The sequence below is a fragment of the Chiloscyllium plagiosum genome, unplaced genomic scaffold, assembly GCF_037043375.1.
Source record: "Chiloscyllium plagiosum isolate Xiang-an unplaced genomic scaffold, Cpla_swu_hap1 HiC_scaffold_29, whole genome shotgun sequence".
Lineage (NCBI taxonomy): Eukaryota > Metazoa > Chordata > Chondrichthyes > Orectolobiformes > Hemiscylliidae > Chiloscyllium > Chiloscyllium plagiosum.
In genome coordinates, this window is record NW_028270167.1 from 100,803,260 (window position 1) to 100,822,872 (window position 19,613).

The following is a 19,613-nucleotide window of genomic DNA, read 5'->3' on the forward strand; positions in this document are numbered from 1 at the left end:
CCATGTCCAACGCGAAAATGTTGTTTGAAGTGTCTTTGGACGCAGTAAATCGACCCTTAATCGCTGGTGCATAGTTATTGTCCGATGAATCATCATAGCTAACCAGCCACTCCAGACCCTGTCCGGGAACCTGTCGGACCCAGCTCATCCAGTAGCTGCCAAGATTGAACCCGCTGGTTTTACAGGTCAGTTTCAGGCTGCCTGAGGGACGCCCAGTCTCTGCCTCTGGCTGGGTCAAAACAACCTCCGACTGGACACCTTTAAAAAGAAAACAAATAAACCATGAGCAGTAATGCTGATGAAATGATGGCTGAGTCTTTTATATTCCTGCGGTAGACTAACATTGAGACAGTCACAAAGAGAGACTTGAACAAAAACACTCACATGATAAGAAAGTCAGTAACAAACTGAGAAAAAGTGTCGACACAATCATTCTGATAACTTGTGGGAAGCGGTTCTGCTAAGATCTTTCTAAACAGAGCCGACCCAGGAGTGTTGAATTACGGTCCAGTGCCCAGGATTTATATGGCCATCGGAAGGGGCAGGCTTACAGCTTCCACATGGTGGTTTCCTGCTGGAGGCTCAGACTGGATCCTGGTATCAGCTTGCACAGCTCGAGCACATTGGGTCACGTCTTTACATGAGATTCTGCTTAAACATGGACACATACACATCTTGGGATATTGGTTTTCCTGAATAGTTTCTTTGGAAGTAAATTTGAGTAGCTTCAGGTCTGTTTCACATGATAGTTGCATGTATTTTGTTGAAAAAAAAAACAAATTCAACTGGAGGTTAGCTCCCTTTATTTCTACATTCATTCACAAGCAGGTAAAACTAAAATTAAAGTTCAAACATATAACTAGCTAATAAAACAGTTGAGCTTTTCTTCCCTGGATACTGCAAGTCTCTCAAAATAACATGTAATTCATACTAAACATTTCAAAATTCAATTTAGGCAACTGAATACAGAGCGTGTCCAAAGTGATTATACTTAGAATATACAATTAGCAGTTTACTCCCTTTAATCCTCCATTCCACCACAAGCAGATAAAGCTAAAAAGAACTTCAATAATATTATTAGCCAACAAAGTGAATGACTTTATTTTTGCTGTCACTCAAAGTCTCTCTCACATTACAAAATAACATACCATTTCTAATCTGCGTTTCTAAATTCAGTTTCGGCAATCTCATATGGAGCATGTCTGAAGTGATTATGTTCAGAATGTGAGTGTATGTCACTAAACAGTTTGGACCCGGAGATGAGAAGCACCTCCTTACATTGCAGAATGTCTCGCCCTGCATTTGACACTAAAATGCACAGTAAAGGAAAGCTGTGTGCCTGAGAAACAAAATGTGAGTTCGCAGTGATACACAACACCGAGGTAAACTTTTGAAAGAGCATCGAATGAACTAGAACAAGACAGTCCATAAGTTTTTTTTTAATCCTCAACGTCTAAACCATTGCATGTAACAGTCTGGGTACATCAGGAATGTTTGGTTAAATTAGAGAGTATTACAGTAATAATTACCACGAATGTAGGTTATAAACAGTACATTTCTCTGCTCACTGATAGCTCTGACAGGGCAGTTAACTCATAAAAATCAGCAAAAATTCGCTGTTACACTACACCAGTGTTAACCATGTATAAAGGGCCCACTCAGTTTTAATGAATTACATGAATCAGAGAATGGTGTAACAAGTGATGTGAGTCTGAACCAATTCAATTTTGTTAATTTACTTTGAGATGATAACAATTGTTACTGCAATGTGGGATTTTGGATCCATTAACTTCATATTCAGGAGCTTTAAAGATACTCAATAAATAGACTGAACTAAGCAGAACGTCACTGCATTCAATGTCCTGTTTTCTGATAGTCATACAGTGAATGCTGTGTTCAGTGACTTTCCTTTTAAAGGGAGAAATGCCAAATGAAATGTATCCATTGTGAGTAAATGGGAAAATATAATTTGTTTGGTAGGACTTTATTTTAGTTGATTCATTTTCCCTTTAATCGGCCGGATACAATAGTTGGCAGCAATTAAGCTGACTGCAGAAAAGGTCCTTGAGTTCCCAGTTTCATTTACTGGAAGCAGGTGGAGTTTCTGCAGTGGGTCAAAGATATTTTGTCTCACGGTCGACCAGTTGGTGGAAAGCCAACTGCAAACTATAACCACCGCCTCCGCAGAAACAAAACGACTCAGCAACAATGCTGGAGAAAAGTTTATTTTCAATTGTGTAACTTGGAGAACTAGTCACTCCTCTCATTGAAGGAAATATTCGCAAAGTTTCAGACACAACCTTAACATCAACAGTTCATTCAAGGATCACTACAGCACTGTTTTATATTGAGAAAAATTGATAAATAGTCAGAGAGTCATGTAGTGATACAGCATGGTTACAGACCCTTCAGTCCAACCAGTCCATGCCAGTCCTAATCCCAAACTAAATTTATCCCACCTGTGTGTACGTGGCCCATATCCTTCCAAACATTTGATATTCATTTACTGATCCAAATATCTTCTAAAGGTTATAAGTATCCACCACCAAATCATCCCACACACAAACCATTCTCTGTGTAAAAGGTTGTCTCTGATATCCTTTATAAATTTTTTCTCCTCTCATTGGAAAAACATGTTCCCTATTGTTGAAATCCCCCACCATAGGGAAAATACACCAATGTCTGGGTCAAAAATTGAAAACAATCCCAGCTCCAAACATTTACAAAATATCACTATGGATCTTCCTCGAATCCAAAAAAGATTGTCCGCTTTGATCAATGATTTGTAAAATTTACTCGCGTATCTACTGTGATAGACGTTTTCAAACAACTTCTTAAGTGCAAATGGTTCACATCAATCGGATTAAAGTAACATTTCGTGCGCTACCCCACACACACAAAAAAAACAAGTTTGTTGACACGAATTGCTCTGAGGAAGTCTACGATGGATTCGTTTATCAAACAAAATCATTTCCAATGTTGTGAGCGCTCGTCTATCTTCTGTGCAATGCTCTGAATTTTAAGTTGTGTCTGACTGCAGATGAAACTGGCTGAAGTGGGTAAAAGTATCGTTTCTGCCTTTCACATTGTGAATGTATATTGCTGACTTTAGTTGAATAAAGTGATGTTGTCCCAGGCATCGTCTGGCACCATTAATTAGACCATTAATTTCCACAGCGCTAGCCGTAGGGTCAGGTGGAGTTTATTGATATGTGATATTTTTGAAACGAAAGCTTCGTACATTCCCAGTATGAATCATGTCAATTAGAACCATTCACCTTTCCACTCATGGCTTTATAAACTTGTATGAGGTCACCCCGCCCACCCCCAACCCCGACCTCTCACCCTCCAGTGAAACAAGTTCCAGTCTATTTGGATTTCCAACATGATTCTGTTCCCTCACATTCTGCTGTGGAAGATCCTCCTGCCACCCCAGGTCCACAAAGAGCGTCCCTTGTTACTAGTTCAAAGAAACGAAAGGAACTTCTCCAACCATATTGTTCAATTTTAGTTGGCTTAAAACACAATAAAAAATAAATGTTCATGTCATTGCTGATTTATGGGAGAATTCCGTGTACATATTATCTGCTGAAATACCTGCAGTACCATCCTGAATCTGGTTCGCAGGTTCATCTGTTGCTCACAAACGCAACCGGACATCAGGGAACAGTGAACATCGCCCACCCCCAACCCTCCACCCTTCCCCTCTGTACTTTGCACTTTGTGAAATCCGTGTTGTCAATAATCAGTTAAAAGAAAGATTTTTTTTTAAACTTTCTTAATTCATGTTGCTGATCTTGGCTGAATAAAGATATGTTGCTGTCAGCATTTCTGGGGAACATGATTGCATTTTTTCATGTCAGTTGACAGTGATATTAAGTCAAGAATAGTCAGAATGTCCTGAGAAACAACGTTTAGAAATGGGCCTATTAGCTCCTCAGGGCTGGACCAACTGTTTGAATATTGATACAGTTCTGCCCCTACTTTTTCCCGATACGCCAGGATTTACAGCATTGGAGATCATATCTATGTTGATAATGGATTAGACCCCAAACAATATTCCCGAATGTTTACAGTGCTATCACCTGCAGGGCTATTATCAACATGCTAGAAATGGGGTGTTGGCTGGAAGGCTGTCTTCACGTGATACAGGTGCGATGGGCGAATAATCTCTCTCTGTGGTGAAAACTTCCTACTACTCGAAATTCATCTTTTCTACTTTGTCTCCAGGATGTTGCCTGGAATGGAGAATAGGTCGTACGAGGATAGGTTGAGAGTGCTAGGCCTTTTCTCATTGGAAAGGCGAAGGAAGAAGGGTGACTTGATAGAGGATTATAAGATGATCAGGGGAATAGATAGAGTAGACATTCAGAGACTTTTTCCCCGGGTACAACAGAGTGTTACAAGGGGACATAAATTTAAGGTGAAGGGTGGAAGGTATAGGGGGGATGTCAGGGGTAGGTTCTATACCCAGAGAGTGGTGGGGGCATGGAATGCGCTGCATGTGGGAGTGGCTGAGTCAGAATCATTGGTGACCTTTAACTGGCAATTGGACAGGTACATGGATAGGTGCTTAGGCTAGGACAAATGTTTGGCACAACATCGTGGGCCGAAGGGCCTGTTCTGTGCTGTATTGTTCCATGTTCTATGTCTCGTTCAGAGGCTCTAATTCACATGATTCACACCGGAAATATTCCAAGCATTCGTTTCAATGAGATCAATACACTCCACCTGATAGTCTGGCTAGTGATGTGGAAATTAATGGTCTAATTAATGGTGCCAGACGATGCCTGGGACAACATCACCTTATTCAACTAAAGTCAGCTATATGCATTAACAATGTGAAAGGCACAAACTGTACTTTTACCCAGATCAGCCAGTTTCATCTGCAGTCAGACACAAAATTCAGACCATTGCACAGAAGATAGATGAGCCCTCACAACATTAGAAATGATTTTGTTTGATAAAACAGTCCATCATAGACTTGCTGAGAGCAACTCGTGAATATTGCTTGATTTCTTTTTGTATGGGATAACACATGAAATGTTACTGTATTCCGACTGATGTGAACCATTTGCACTTCAAGTTACTTGAAAACGTCCTTCACAACAGATATGTTAGTAAATTTTAGAAATCATTGATCAAAGGGACAATGTTTTTTTGGATTCAAGGAAGACCAATAGTGATATTTTGTAAATATTTGGAGCTGTGATTGCTTTAAATTTTGAACTAAGACATTGGCATACAGTGCACAACTTCACAATTTGCTGTAACATGAAACTCGAAACCACTGTGAACCTGAAAGCCTATGGTTCAGAATTTAACAAGGACCTCGCAAGGTTCGTGGAATGGACCAACGAATGATTCATGAAATTTAACAAAGGCATTTCTGAAATGATTAATTTAGCTTGGAAGAATGTCGAGACACAAATTCACATCTCTGTTTGCATTTCAATATACTATAAATTACTTTTCTATTATATCCTAAAATGCTTGTGCCTTTGTTCATATTTAATGCACTCTATCTTGTTCCGGTGTGAAGATAGTTTCTTTATTTATTTCACTCAAGGCTGTATGCTGTATTTTTGCCTCAGTATTGACCAAACTCGGTTTGGTGCCAGCTTATATCATTTGAGCTGCTTTTTCAGGAAATGAATCTCTCAACCTGTTATGTCAAAATAATCTGTTCGTGCTTAGATCAAAATAAATCCTGTTAATATCATCCCAAATTCAGGCTCGGTTATTTTGTATTTATTCATTGGAAATGAACTGAATATGACCGGCCTGTTCTTGGTGGAGTGGGAGAGGGAGTTAAAGTGGTCAGCCACTGGGCCGTGGGGTTAGTTGGCACGGGTGTCCCAGAGATTTTCTCTGAAATGATCCGCAAGTTAGTGTCCTATCTCCCTGATGTAGAGGAGACCATATCAGGTGGAACTGACACAGTGGATGACATTTGTGGAAGTATAGATAAATTTCTCTGGGATGTGGTAGGATCATTTGGGGGCTTGTCGGAGGTGAGGGGGGAGGTGTGGGCTGGTGGAGGGGCATGGACCTGACAAGGGAGTCGCGGAGGGAATGGTGTCTCCGGAATGCAGATAGGGGTAGGGAGGGAAATATACCCCGAGTGATAGGGTCTGTTTACAGGTGGTGGCAGCAGCGGAGGATGATATGATGTATGCGAGGTTGGTGCGGTGGAAGATGAGGACCAGGAGGTTGGAGGGATGGGGTTCAAGGGCATCGTCGACCACATGGGAGGGGAAATTGCAGTCTTTGAAAAAGGAGGTTATCTGGGATGTTTTATGGTGGAACTGGTCCTGCTGGGAGCAGGTGCAGTGTAGGCAGAGGAAATGACAATAAGGGATGGCATTTTTACAGGAGGTCGGGTGGGAGGAGTGTAGCCCAGGTAGCTGTGGGAGTCAGTGGGCTTGTAGCAAATGTTTAGTCGGTCACTGGAGATAGAGGTGGAGAGGTCTAGGAAAGGGAGGGAGGTGTCCGAGATGGTCCCTGTGAAGTTTAGGACAGTGTGGAAGGCTTTAGTAAAGTTGATGAACTGTTCAACCTCCTAGTGGCAGGATGAGGTGGCGTTGATACAGTCATCAATGTAGCGGTGGTAAGGGTGGACAATGATACCGGTGTAGCTGTGGAAGATTGACTGTTCCACATATCTGACGAAGAGGCAGGCATAGCTGGGGTCCATACAGGTGTCCATGGCTACCCCTTTGGTTTGGAGGAAGTGGGAGGATTGAAAGGAAATGTAGTTGAGGTTGAGCATGTACTGCTTGGGTGGCGTGACAGGAAGAAACGGAGGGCTTCGAGGCCTACATCATGGCGTTTGGATGTGTACAGGGCCTGGACATTCTGTTCTCTCTGGGGCTTATCAATAGCTTGCAGTTATTATGGAACTGCAAGTGCAATGGCTGGGAACTCGGAGAAACCAATGTTTAAGTCTTCCGCTTGAAGCAAATTTTGACCAGAACATTTAAACACCACAAAGCTCACTGTAGGAAATGCCAGGGCTGCAACTTTTAATAATATTTGAAACTTTGTTAAAAATAGGAAATGTTTGCAGTGGCTTTCATGAGCAATGGCTTTCAGCCTCATTGCTCATGAGCAATGGCTTTCAGCCTCATTTGAAACCATACAGTGCTGTGGTTTATTTGAATTCAATGACGGTCAGAGTTCGATACAGCCAAGGTGATCTCTCCATATATTGATTCTGATAATCTGACAAACCGACATACCTGTCTGTACAAAACTGTATTATTTGTTTAGTTGATCAAAATTTAGGAAACAGATCAAACAGAATGTATTCGTCTGGGAAGATGATGGATACAGAAGACAGAATCCAAAACTGGGAACATTAAATCTGAAGAGAGAGTAACAAGTAGTACAAGATCAAAGACATGACAAGGTGCATGTCGATATGTCCCAGACCTTAGTGAATCGAATGAGCTTGTTACATGGTCGAGAGACTCGTCCAATGATGTCCTGGAATCAGACCGTGAAACAGAGATCGAAAGGTCAATTTGCAAATGTCACTTCAATGTGATCGCTTCACACTCTGTGTCCTGATATAGGCCACATTGGCAGATGTTTCCGCCAGATTGCATCCCTGGGTTTATTTTCTGATCAGAAGTGAGATGTGTGGCTTGCTGCTGGCACATAGAAACAGGAAGTTGTATGCCAGCTGAGAATGATACATCAGGCGCTACTTTCCGTATTATCAGCACAAAGTCTTCCTGCCTCTGAGGGTGAACACACACTGACAGTGTTAAGAACAAGCAGATTGTTGTTGGTCTCAACATTGTATTCAATTCCATTCCCATTTCCCAGAATGAAGCAGAAGAGACACAAGATTATTTTAGCTGGATTAAATTATCTGTCAGAGAGATAAGAAGAGTTATCATCGGGTGAAAGGAGCTAAATGACAATGTGTAGTTTCACTCATAAACCTATGTTTAAAAGTAGAAAGCTTGAGGGAAGTTAATAAGTAAATCTAAGAAACAGCATTCATTAAAAGTTGGAATTGTAAGGTTTAAGCAATAAAATTCAGCATGGCTTTGGTGGAAATGATATCATATCGGAAGTGGTTGATTCTGTTTTCCGGAGAGGCAATGAGATGTGACATCGGGTGTAAAAAGTGGATGTAATGCTTCTTGACTTCAATCAGGTTTTTGACCAGATCTTGCATCTTTAATATGGTAAGGGTTCATGGTATCTGGTGCAGTTTGGCAAATGCATCGAAGGTTTATTTGTTGGCAGAAGGTAATGGTCGAAGGTAGTCATTGTGAAGACATCTTGTGTCCAGTGACTTACTATATGACTTGATGCTGGATCCTTTGATGTTTGCAGCGTATATGAACGATCTAGTCAAGAATGTAGCAATTTTGATCAGTGAGTTCAAAGGTGAGGTGAAAAATGTTTGGTTTTGCAATTAGTGAGGAGGAAACCCAATGTGACATTGATGACATTGCCTGTCGGAGAGAAGAATTGAAAACAGAACATTATATTCTAAAGTCTGTGAAGTAAAGCATTTTCGAGACTAACAATTTAAGCGAATATACGATGCATTGTTGGAATCTACACAATACAAAGGGTAAGCAATCTTCTGTTGTGAATATCCACATCATGGTGTGGGGGTTGCAGTTATAGTCTGGAGATATTGTGGCTTGACCATTAATTCAGGAAACAGGGGTCTGAGCCCACAGTGCTGCCACATCAAGTCGTGAATTAAAGTTGATAATTAAACAACTCATTGAAGGAATAAGCTCCACAGATATTCCCTTGCTCTGCTTTTGGAGAGCACAACACATCAGCGCAAAAGTTAAGGCTGAAGCATTCACAGCAATCTTCAGCCAGAAGTGCCAATTGTCTGATCCATCTCGGCATCATCCAAAGATCACCAATATCACAGATACCTGTCAGCAGGGAATTCGCTTCTCTCCATGTGAAATCAAGGCACTGTTGGGCAGGGGGAGGGGGGTCAGGGGTTACTGCAAATGCAATGGAGCCTGACAAAATTCTGGTAATAATACTGATGACTTGTGCTAGCCACGCAATCCTGGTCGAGCTAAAACACTGGCATGGACAATGTGAAAAATAGGCCAGGCACGTCCTGTGCACAGAAATAGGTCAAACCACCCTGGCGAATTACTGCCCCATCAGTCCATGCTCAATCATGAGTTAGATGTAGGAAGGTGCTATCAAGCAGCACTAGCTCAGCAATAAACTGCGTAAATGTGGATTACGCAAGGCCTACCCAGCTCATGTCTGAATTACAGACTTGATTTAAACATGGACAAAGAACTGAATTCCAGAAATGAGGGGAGAGTGACAGCCCTTGACATTAAGATCACATTCGACAGAGTGTGATATTATGGAGTCGTAGCAAAACTGGATTCAATGGGCATTAGGCGACAAACTCCCTGCTGCCTGCAGTCATATCTCACACATTCGAAGATGGCTTTGCTTGTTAGAGGTCAGTCGTCTCAGCCAAAGAAAATCTCCAATTGGAGTTCCGAAAGAAAGTGTTCTTGGCCTAATCATGTTCAGCTGCTTCAGCAATGACCTTCCCTCCATCAGAAAGTCAGAAGTGAAATTTGCATTAATCTAGCACATTTTTGCGACTCCTCAGTCCACATTCAAACGCAACAAAATCTGGACAATATCCAGACTTGAACTGACAAGTGGCACATAGCATTCACACCACAAAACTGCAAGACATTGACCATTGACAATAAGAGACAATCTAACCAAAACCCCTTGACATTCAATAGTGTTACCATCACTGAATCCCTCACCATCAACACCCTGGGTTTTATTGTTCATTAGAAATTGAGCTGGACACTCCACATAAATACAATGATTGTACAAGCAGGCCAGAGGCTAGGAATGGGACAGCGGTTAACTCACCCTCCTGACTCGCAAAGCCAATTGACTGTATAAGAGACAGAGGTCAGGAGGCTAATAGCACAGCTCGCCCCTTGACTGGAGAGGAGCAGCTTCAACTGCATTCAAGAAGCTTGGCATTGTCCAGGACAAAGCATCCCACTTGATCAGTAGCACATCCACAAGCGTCCATTGCCTCCAAATCTGATTCTTAGTATCTGCCATATGCACTATCTAAAATACTACACTGCAGTAACTTAGCCACTTCCTTAGACAGTACCTTCCCACTACCACTTGCATTTCGAAGGACAGGAGCAGCAGAAACAAGGGAACAGCACCACTGTAAGCCCCTCTCTAAAAACTTGTCATCCTGACATGTAAATATGTCACCGATCCTTTACTGTAATTGGGTCAAAATCTGGAATTCCCTTCCTCAGGCCATTTTGGAACATGTTATTTCAGAAAGGCAGCTTACTGCCATCTGCTGAAGGACATCTACGGACAACTAAAAGCAACCACCACGTTCCACGAGTCAATAAAAAAATCGTTGAAGCTAACATGACAGTTTGATAAAGTGGTTGAGGAGGAATTATGAGTATGTAATAAGCAATTAAAAGGTTTGGAGTAAAGTTCCAGAATCAGTCCCTACCATGGTAGCTTCAATTAATAAAAGAGTATGAAATGAAAATGCTGGAATAATGAACGATAAGGGCAAACCTACCAAAGGTTTGAAGCATGTTACATGGTTCAGTCTTGACCTTCAGAGGAGGACGTCTGCCCTTCCTACCTGGCCTGCCCTACCGTTCAACAATAAGGTGATGGTCCTTTCCTGTGCCGAACCTGACCAAGAAACCCATCAGGAGAAAGTGAGGACTGCAGGTGCTGGAGATCAGAGTTGAGAGTGTAGTGCTGGAAAAGCACAGCAGGTCAGGTAGCAGCCGAGGAGCAGGAAAATCAACGTTCCAGGCATAACCCCTTTATCAGGTATCCTAATGAAGGCCTCATGCCCGAAACTTCGATTCTCCTTCTCCTCGGACGCTGCCTGACCTGCTGTACTTTTCCAGCACTACAGTCTCGATGAAAAGCCATTTGGTTGTAATAAAGCTTCTTAAGAAAGATCAACCATAAGTAGCCGAGCAAAATGGCAGGCCTTCAAAAAGGTACCACCTTCTTGGGATATGTGACTAACTTTTTGATAAGTCAGTGAAGAATTCAAAAAATGCAAATTACAGTGAGTTAGGCTCTTCAGACAGAGTTCTGTGCAAATTTAAGATTGATGATTGGATGCAAATTCTCCTGTGATGTTGCTGTGAACAGCAAGAGAGTTCTTGCCAGTATTGCACTCCAATATTTGTTCATGATGTAAAGTGTCAGATTTATTGCATTTCTGGTTGTGACCACTTTCTGTGCATTTCCAATATTAGGATCACAGTGGTGATATCATGATACCAGTATTCCCAAACTCCAGTTTGATGTTGAATGGACGGGGCTTGGAATACCATCGTTTGCCCAGAGTGAAATTTGAATTTAAAGAAAGTTTGGAATCGGAAAGAAAGCCAAATGGTGACCATGTAACCCGAGTCAATGGGAAAATACAAAAACAGCTGGTTCACGAATGACAAGGCAACTGTCACCTTTACAAGGTCTGGCCGACATGAGATTCCAGACCCATTGAGAAGTAATTGACTGTGTTCTGAAGAGGCTTTAGCAAGTTATTCAATGGGCAATTGGGGGTAGGGACTCATTGCTGACCCTAACCAGAAAGTATTACATGTAACAAAACCTCACAACAACTAGATCAATTAAATGTAATTGTTGCGCAGTTCCTGATGTCATTTCAAGTATTTCACGTGAATATTCTAAAATGCACTTTGAGTGATGTTGCACCGTCTAAACGGACTACAATTAGTGGGACATTCAGAGTAGGAGAAAGTGAGGACTGCAGATGCTGGAGATCAGACCTGAAAATGTGTTGCTGGAAAAGCGCAGCAGGTCAGGAAGCATCCAAGGACAGGAGAATTGACGTTTCAGGCTTATGCCCGAAACGTCGAGTCTCCTGTTCCTTGGATGCTGCCTGACCTCCTGCGCTTTTCCAGCAACACATTTTCAGCAGCGACATTCAGAGTAGATCCAGTTCAACATTGAAGTTTAATTGCAGAATTTTCAGCACTGAATTTTTAACCTAAATAAAAGTTTTAAATTGTGTTTATCATCCAGAAATAAATAAAATCTGTTGCAATTCGTCTTCATAAATTTATATTCACTTCTGATAATGGTCAGCATTCTTAAAATAAACTTGTTTCGATTTGAATCATACCAACAAATCACTTCTTTCATCTGGCTTTGCTGTCACCATCACTTCCTTGAAACCAATTAAGCATTTATGTAAATAAACACAGAAATAGAATTCTCAGAATAAATTACAGAACAACAAAACCCCAATTTATATTTCCCCACAAGCACAGCACGCGAATTGTGGAAAAAATACAAATAACTCAATGGATTCCAATACTAATTGATGTTAGGACTTTTTAATACATAAGTTGTATGATTGTTGAATGACAGAGGTGTCAATTGTCATGTTTAGTCAAAAAACCTATAATTAAGAGATACATTGGCACAGCTAGTATTTCTGTCTCTCTTTTTTTCTCTTCCCCTCCTGCCTTCCCACCATTTTTCTTTCTATCTGATGCCTTGTTTTGCCTCTCCACAATCGGACAATGTTTTCCTTAATAACATGAAGCCAACACCTCACCAACATATGCTCTCAGCCAAATTCATCCATTTCTTTCGAGAGATTTGAGTCAGGACAGCCAGATTTTCGCAAAATTCTGTCTGAATATCGAGTGATCTGGAAATGCTTGATCGGAAAGACTTTAATGTGATCGTGTTTTCATTCTAACTCAGACAGTATTATTCTTGGCGAAGGAATGTTTAATGGTTCAGTGCAATGCATTATAATTAACTTTTACTGCACATCTCATGGAATGTTTAATATTGTAGAGGGTGATTTATTCTGTATCGACTCTGTGTTGTACCTGCTCTGGGAGGGTTTTTTTCAGGGAATCCTGGATGCAGTTCTACACTGTGTCTAAACCAAAATGTATTTCACATGTTTGCATTGGACAGCACAATATCGAGGGAGATTTACCCAGCACATTACATGAGCTGTACAATCACAGAAAACATTTGATGTAGCCGTGTAAAGGGGCTCGAACTCCTACCCACTGTCATTCTGATTTTGAAATGCTTGATACCAGAATAAAAAGGGAACAACACTATGCATCGAAACTTTGTTATACAAGTTGATTATCATCTACAGGCACAGACATCCATACACACATAAGCAAATCATCTATGAACAAATCTTGCAGTGTTTAATGGGTGAGCGCTGAGAGAGCTTTAATATGCAATGTGTGTATTCATGCATTGCCAACCGACAATGTGCTTGATATGGTAGTTTAAATGTAGTTTGATCTGTCTTTAACCTTTTTCTGTGACAGCTGTGGTTGTGTTTGACAAATATTCAACAGAACCGGAAGACTATAAATGCAGTCACTGCATTAGAGGCAGAATGCAATGCCATCAAACAGGGAGAAAGGTGATCCCTGTGTATTTTCATGATGAGGAGGGATTGAAGCAGCTGGGCTTCAAACATGAAATGGAGGTTAATTTAACTGAGGCCGAGAAAGGTGAATGATAGGGAACCAGAAGCAGCCTGTTCAGCCAATGGGGTTTGGTCTTCCAAACAATGACATCATGGCTGAGCTGATAATTCTCACCTCCACTTTCCAGCGTTTTAACTGTAAGCATTGATTCAATTACCAAATCAAAATCTGTCCATTTCAGCCTTCAAAATACTGAATGACCCAACCTCGACAGTCTTCTGTGGTAAAGAATTCCACAAATTCCCGAAATTTGTGACCTCTAATTCAGAGATTCTACTCCCTGGCCCCAAACTCTTCCACAAGGGGAAACAACATTTTCTGCATTTACACCATCAAGTTTCCTGAAAATAATAGATGTTTCCGAATGTCACCACTGAATCTTCTATGTTCTAGCGAGTATAGGCCCAAACAACTCAATCTCTACTCTCAAGACAGTCCCTCCATCTTCAGGATCAGTCGACTAAACCTCGTGTGGATTGTCTCTCTGTCCAATGTACCTTTTCTTTGTGATATGAATCCCAAGAACAGGTCACAGTATTCCAGCTGTAGTAGGAATAGAGCTTCTTTTCAGTTTTAACAAACATTATAGTCATACAGATATCCAGCACAGAAACAGACCCTTCGGTCCAACTGCACTGACAAGATATCCCAATCTGACTAAGTACCATTTGCCAAACATTTGGCCAATCTTCCTCTAAATGTTACCTGTTCATACACCCATCCAGGTGCCTTTTAAATGCAGTAATTGAACCCGCCTCCACCACGACCGCTGGCAGCTTTTTCCACACATACACATGAAAAGGTTACCCCACAGGTTCTTTTCAAACGTATCTCCTCTCACGTTAAACCGCTGTCCTCTCGTTTTGGACTCTCCCACTCGAGGAAAAAGGCCTTGGCTATTCACCATATCAATGCCCGGCATGATTTTATAAGTCTTGTTCAGGCCACTCCTGAGCCTCCTTTTCTCTCACTGCAGGGAAAAGAGAAGCCCCAGCCTATTCAGCCTCAGCTTATAGCTTAAACACTCCAGTTCCAGCATCATTCTTGGAAATCTTTTCTACACCCTTTTAAGTTTCACAAAATCCTTCATAGAAACGGTCAGCCAGATTTGTCTATAAAAATTCTAAACGTGGCCTCACAAATGTTCTGTACAGCTGAGACATGACATCTCGACTCCTACAATTAATGTTATGACCAATGAATGAAAGGGTGCCAAACACCTTCTTCTCCACCCTGTCTCCCTGCAACTCCACTTTCAAGGAATGATGCATCTGCACCCTTTGGTTTCTTTGCTCAGCAACACTCCCCAAGGCCCAGCCATTAATTGTATAAGTCCTGCCCTGGTTTGCCCTACAAAAATGCAACACCTACATTTATTTAATGAATCATGGGTTCATGAAAGGCAAGTCATCTTTAACTGATTTATTGGAATTCTTTGAGGTTATAATGACCGTGGTAGACAATGGGAAACTGGTGAACGTGGTGTATCTGGATTTCCAAAAGGCATTCAGCAAGGTTCTGCACAAAAGGCTGCTGCATAAGATAAAGATGCACAGTGTTACCGGCAATGCATTAGCATGGACAGAAGAATGGTTAACTGACAGAACGCAAAAAGTGGGGATAAATGGGTGTTTTTCTGGTTGACACTCAGTGGCTAGTGATGTGTCTCAGGAATCAGTGTTGAGAATGCAACTGTTTACAATTGTTGGGACTGCAATTTTTTACAATTCAGTTAGATTGCTTCGAGTTAGAGACCCAAGTGTAGTGTGTTGTAGTTCGCAGAAGCCACTTAAATGATTGATAGAGCAAAGTGTGCAGAAGGATATAGACAGGTAAAGGGAGTGGGCAAGGGTCTGGCAGTTGGAGTACAATGTTCGTAAACATGAGGTCCTCCATTTTGGTAGGTAAAAAAACAAAGTGGGCTACTTTAAAATGGTGAGAAATTACAGAATGCTGCTGTGCAGGGGGACCTGGGTGTTCTTGTGCATGGAACACAAAAGTCTGGTTTGCAAGTCTAGTAGCTAATTAGGAAGACAAATGGAATAATGTACTTCATTGCCAGTGGATAGAGTTTAAAATTAGGACTTTCTGCTACAGCTGTATAGGGCGCTGGTGTGGCCACGCCTGGAGTACTCTGTACACTTTCCATCGCCTTACATGAGATGGCACTGGGGTCGGGTTTGCTGAGGAGTTTGACTACGTTGATTCTGGAAATGAGGGGGTTGGCTTATGAGCAGACTGGGATTATACTCATTGGAATTCAGAAGAATGGGGGAGGGGATTGTAAAATTATAAGTGCGATAGATAAGACAGAAGCAGGGAGGCTCAAAGTTTGTGAGAAGGTTTGTGGCTCGGGTGCTCGTTGTTGTGGTTCTGTTCGCCGAGCTGGGAATTTGTGTTGCAGACGTTTCGTCCCCTGTCAAGGTGACATCCTCAGTGCTTGGGAGCCTCCTGTGAAGCGCTTCTGTGATCTTTCCTCTGGCATTTATAGTGGTTTGTATCTGCCGCTTTCGGTGGTCAGTTCCAGCTGTCCGCTGCTGTGGCCGGTGTATTGGGTCCAGGTCGATGTGCTTATTGATTGAATCTGTGAATGAGTGCCATGCCTCTCGGAATTCCCTGGCTGTTCTCTGTTTGGCTTGTCCCAATAGTAATTTTGTCCCAGTCGAACTCATGTTGCTTGTCATCTGCGTGTGTGGCTACTAAGGATAGCTGGTCAAGCCAACATCTTCACCCAAAGGGTTGTGAATCTCTGGAATCCCCTCGCGAAGCAGCTGAGGCTAACCTGTTGAATGTTGTAAAGGTAAAGACAGATTTGTGAAGAGTAAAGGAATGAAGGGCTATAGTGCGGGGTGGGTAAGTGGAGTCTCAGTCCATTCAAAGATGATCCACGGTATTATTGAAAGGCAGAGCTGACTCATGGAGTCAGATGGCCTACTCCTGGTTGTATTTCTTATGTTCGGATGTTGTTATGTTCCAACAGACCTCCAATTCAAAAAGTAATGCTCTCTGACTACTAAATATAAACTGAAAGAACTGTGGATGCTGTGTATCAGAAACAAAAGCAGAAATGGCTGGAAATGCTCAGAAGGTCTGGAAGCATCTCTGACATGAAAGGCTCACCAGTTTATGGATCCCTTGCTTTTCCATACAACTTACTTCAATAATGCTGCCACATTAGTCACACTCCAGTCATCTGGCATTCTCATCTATGATTCTCAACAATACAAATATCTCAGCAAGGTGTCCAGGAATCTCTTCCCTAGCTTCCCACAAAGTTCTGGGAAATACCTAATCAGGTCTCCAGGATTTATTTACATTTTTCTACTTTAAGACCTCCAACACCTCCTTTTCTGCAAAATGAACTCATTTTAAGATCACATTATTTATTTCCCAAGTTTCTTAGCATCCATGCTCCTGTCTACTGTAAATATTGATGCAAAATATTTGCTTAGTGTCTCTGCCATCTCCTGTGGTTCCATGCATGGAAAGCCATGTTGATCTTTGAGGCCTGTATTCTCTCCTTAGTTATTCTTTTAAACTTCAAATAATTTTAGAATCTTTTCGGATTCTCCTTAATTCTATTTGCCAAAGCAATTTTATGTCCCTTTTTTCCCTCATGATTTCCTGTTTAAGTATACTCCTACTGCACTTATACCCTTCTCAGGATCACTCAATCCCAGCTGTCTATATCTGATGAATGCCCCCTTCTTTTTCTGGACAGGAGTTGCAATTTCCCTCATCATTGAGCTTTTCCCATGCCTTGCCCTTCACACAAACAGAAACATACCATCACTGAACTCTCAATGTCTCATTCTTAAAGGCCTCCCACTTGTCAGCCATCCCTTTACCTGTGAATAACCCCCCCCCCCCCCCCCCCCGCCCAACCAACTTCTCAAAGTCTAATACCATCGAAACTGGCCACACTCTAATTTGAAACTTTCATTTTTAAATCAATGTTATCCTTTCTCATCATTATTATTAAACCAATAGAATTATGATCATTTTCCCTGAAGCCACATATTGAATAACAACGTTTTCTTGTACACACTTAACCAATTTCTCCACATTCTAAGATCTTAACACTACCTCAAACTCTGTTTGGAAAGTTAAAATTCCCTACCATTATCCTTTTTTCTTACAGATAGCATAATCGCTTATAAATTTCCCACTGACTATTAGGAGGCCCATTTTACAAACCCTGCAAGGTCATCATCTCTTTCTTATTTTTAAGTTTCATCCACATAACTTCACTGGGCAGTCTCCAAGAAATATCCTCTCCACATCCAACTGTAATATTCTTTCTAACCAAAAACACCACTCCATCTCCTCGCTTGCTCCTCTGTCTATACATTCAACAGCATCGATATCCTGGAACATTAAGCTGCCAGTCCTGTTCATCCCTGAGCCACATTTCTGTAATGGTAATGATATCCTTGTCCCACATTCCCATCAATGCCCCATGTCCATCTGTCTCACATGTCAGGCTCTTGCAGTTTCGCAGTATTACCTTGCTCTTGCCAAACTGTTGTCTGCCTTGACCCCTAGAATTTCTCACCGCATCTCACCTCAAACATTTCTCTTTTCTCACTATCTTGTTGGTTCCCACCAGCCCCCTTACTAGTTTAAAACCTTTAGCATACTGCTAGCAAATTTCCCCACAAGATTATCGGTCCCTTTCCAATTCAGCTCCCTCTTATACAGGTCATTTCTATCCCTGAAGAGATCCCAGTTATTGAAAAATGGAAATCCTAACCCCTGCAGCAGCTCCTCAGCCACACATTTGCTGCTCTATCTGACTGTTCCTAATCTCAATATTCCATTAGTTTTTAAACAAACCCCAACATGACATTTGCCATCCTTATTGACAGTTGAAATTAAAAGCTAACTTTATGTGGTTCGGAGATGCTGACTCCCTGTAGATCTCTGAATTCAATCTCTATCTTGCCCGTTAAAATGCATAACTTCACTGTTTATGTCTGTTCTCATTTATTTAGTCCACATTACATTATTATGCAAAGCTCCTTGTTCACTCTCTTGTCCTATCTGTATCCCTCCACAAACTTCTTCTTGTGTCATACTCATCACTTGTCTCTGCTCCAATTTTTGAGTCATTCGCAAACTTGCCTACAATATACCCACTTTCCTCATCTAAGTCATCAAAATAATTTGCATTTTTTTTTTGTCCCCAGAACAGATTTATGTGGTACTACACAGATTGACATTCTGTAAAATAAAACTCTTAATCAAACCTTTCTGATTGGGATTTCAAAGATTCTCTCTCCATGTTAATACAGCACCTCCAAAGCCAAGGCTCCTTTATTATTCAGTAATCTTATGCATGGGTGCTATCAAACACTTTCAGAAATTCAAAACATATTACAATCACGGTTTCCTCCATTTTCTCCAAGAATTCCGATACTTTTATCAGGCAAAATTTCCATTTGATAAAGCCATTCTCAATTTTCTGCTGTAACATCTTTTTTTTAACACTCGACCATTTTTTTCAATAAATGATGTTAAACTAAGTAGCCTCAGTCAATCTTTTGTGTGCCTTAACTTTTTATGAGTGAAGGTGTTGGGTGAAGGATCTACTATCAGCCCTCACTTCCAACTGCTGGAGAAGCACTGTCATCTACTGTGAAAATCTCAACAAAATGTATCTATGTTCATTTACTGAGAAAACAATTGCACAAATGTTCTAGCTCATCACCTTCTGCTGGCGGTCCCAGATTTTACGAAGCAACTCATTGAAAGTCGACAAGGCTAATTAGCATCAAACCAAGATCAATATTTGAGCAGAAATATCTCAATTCCTGGTCACGTATTTTTGTTCATGTCTTTTTAGGACATTAGCTTCGACAATGTGGAGTTTGTGTGGGTGGAGCTGTGAAATACCAAGGGACAAAAACATTAGTGGGTGTCATACAGAGACCCCCAGACTGCAGTGATCATGTTGGAATAGTATTATACAGGAAATTCGACGATGCCCTCCACTGCATCTCCTCCACTTCCCGCTACTCCGCCCTTGAGCCCCGCCCCTCCAATCGCCACCAGGAC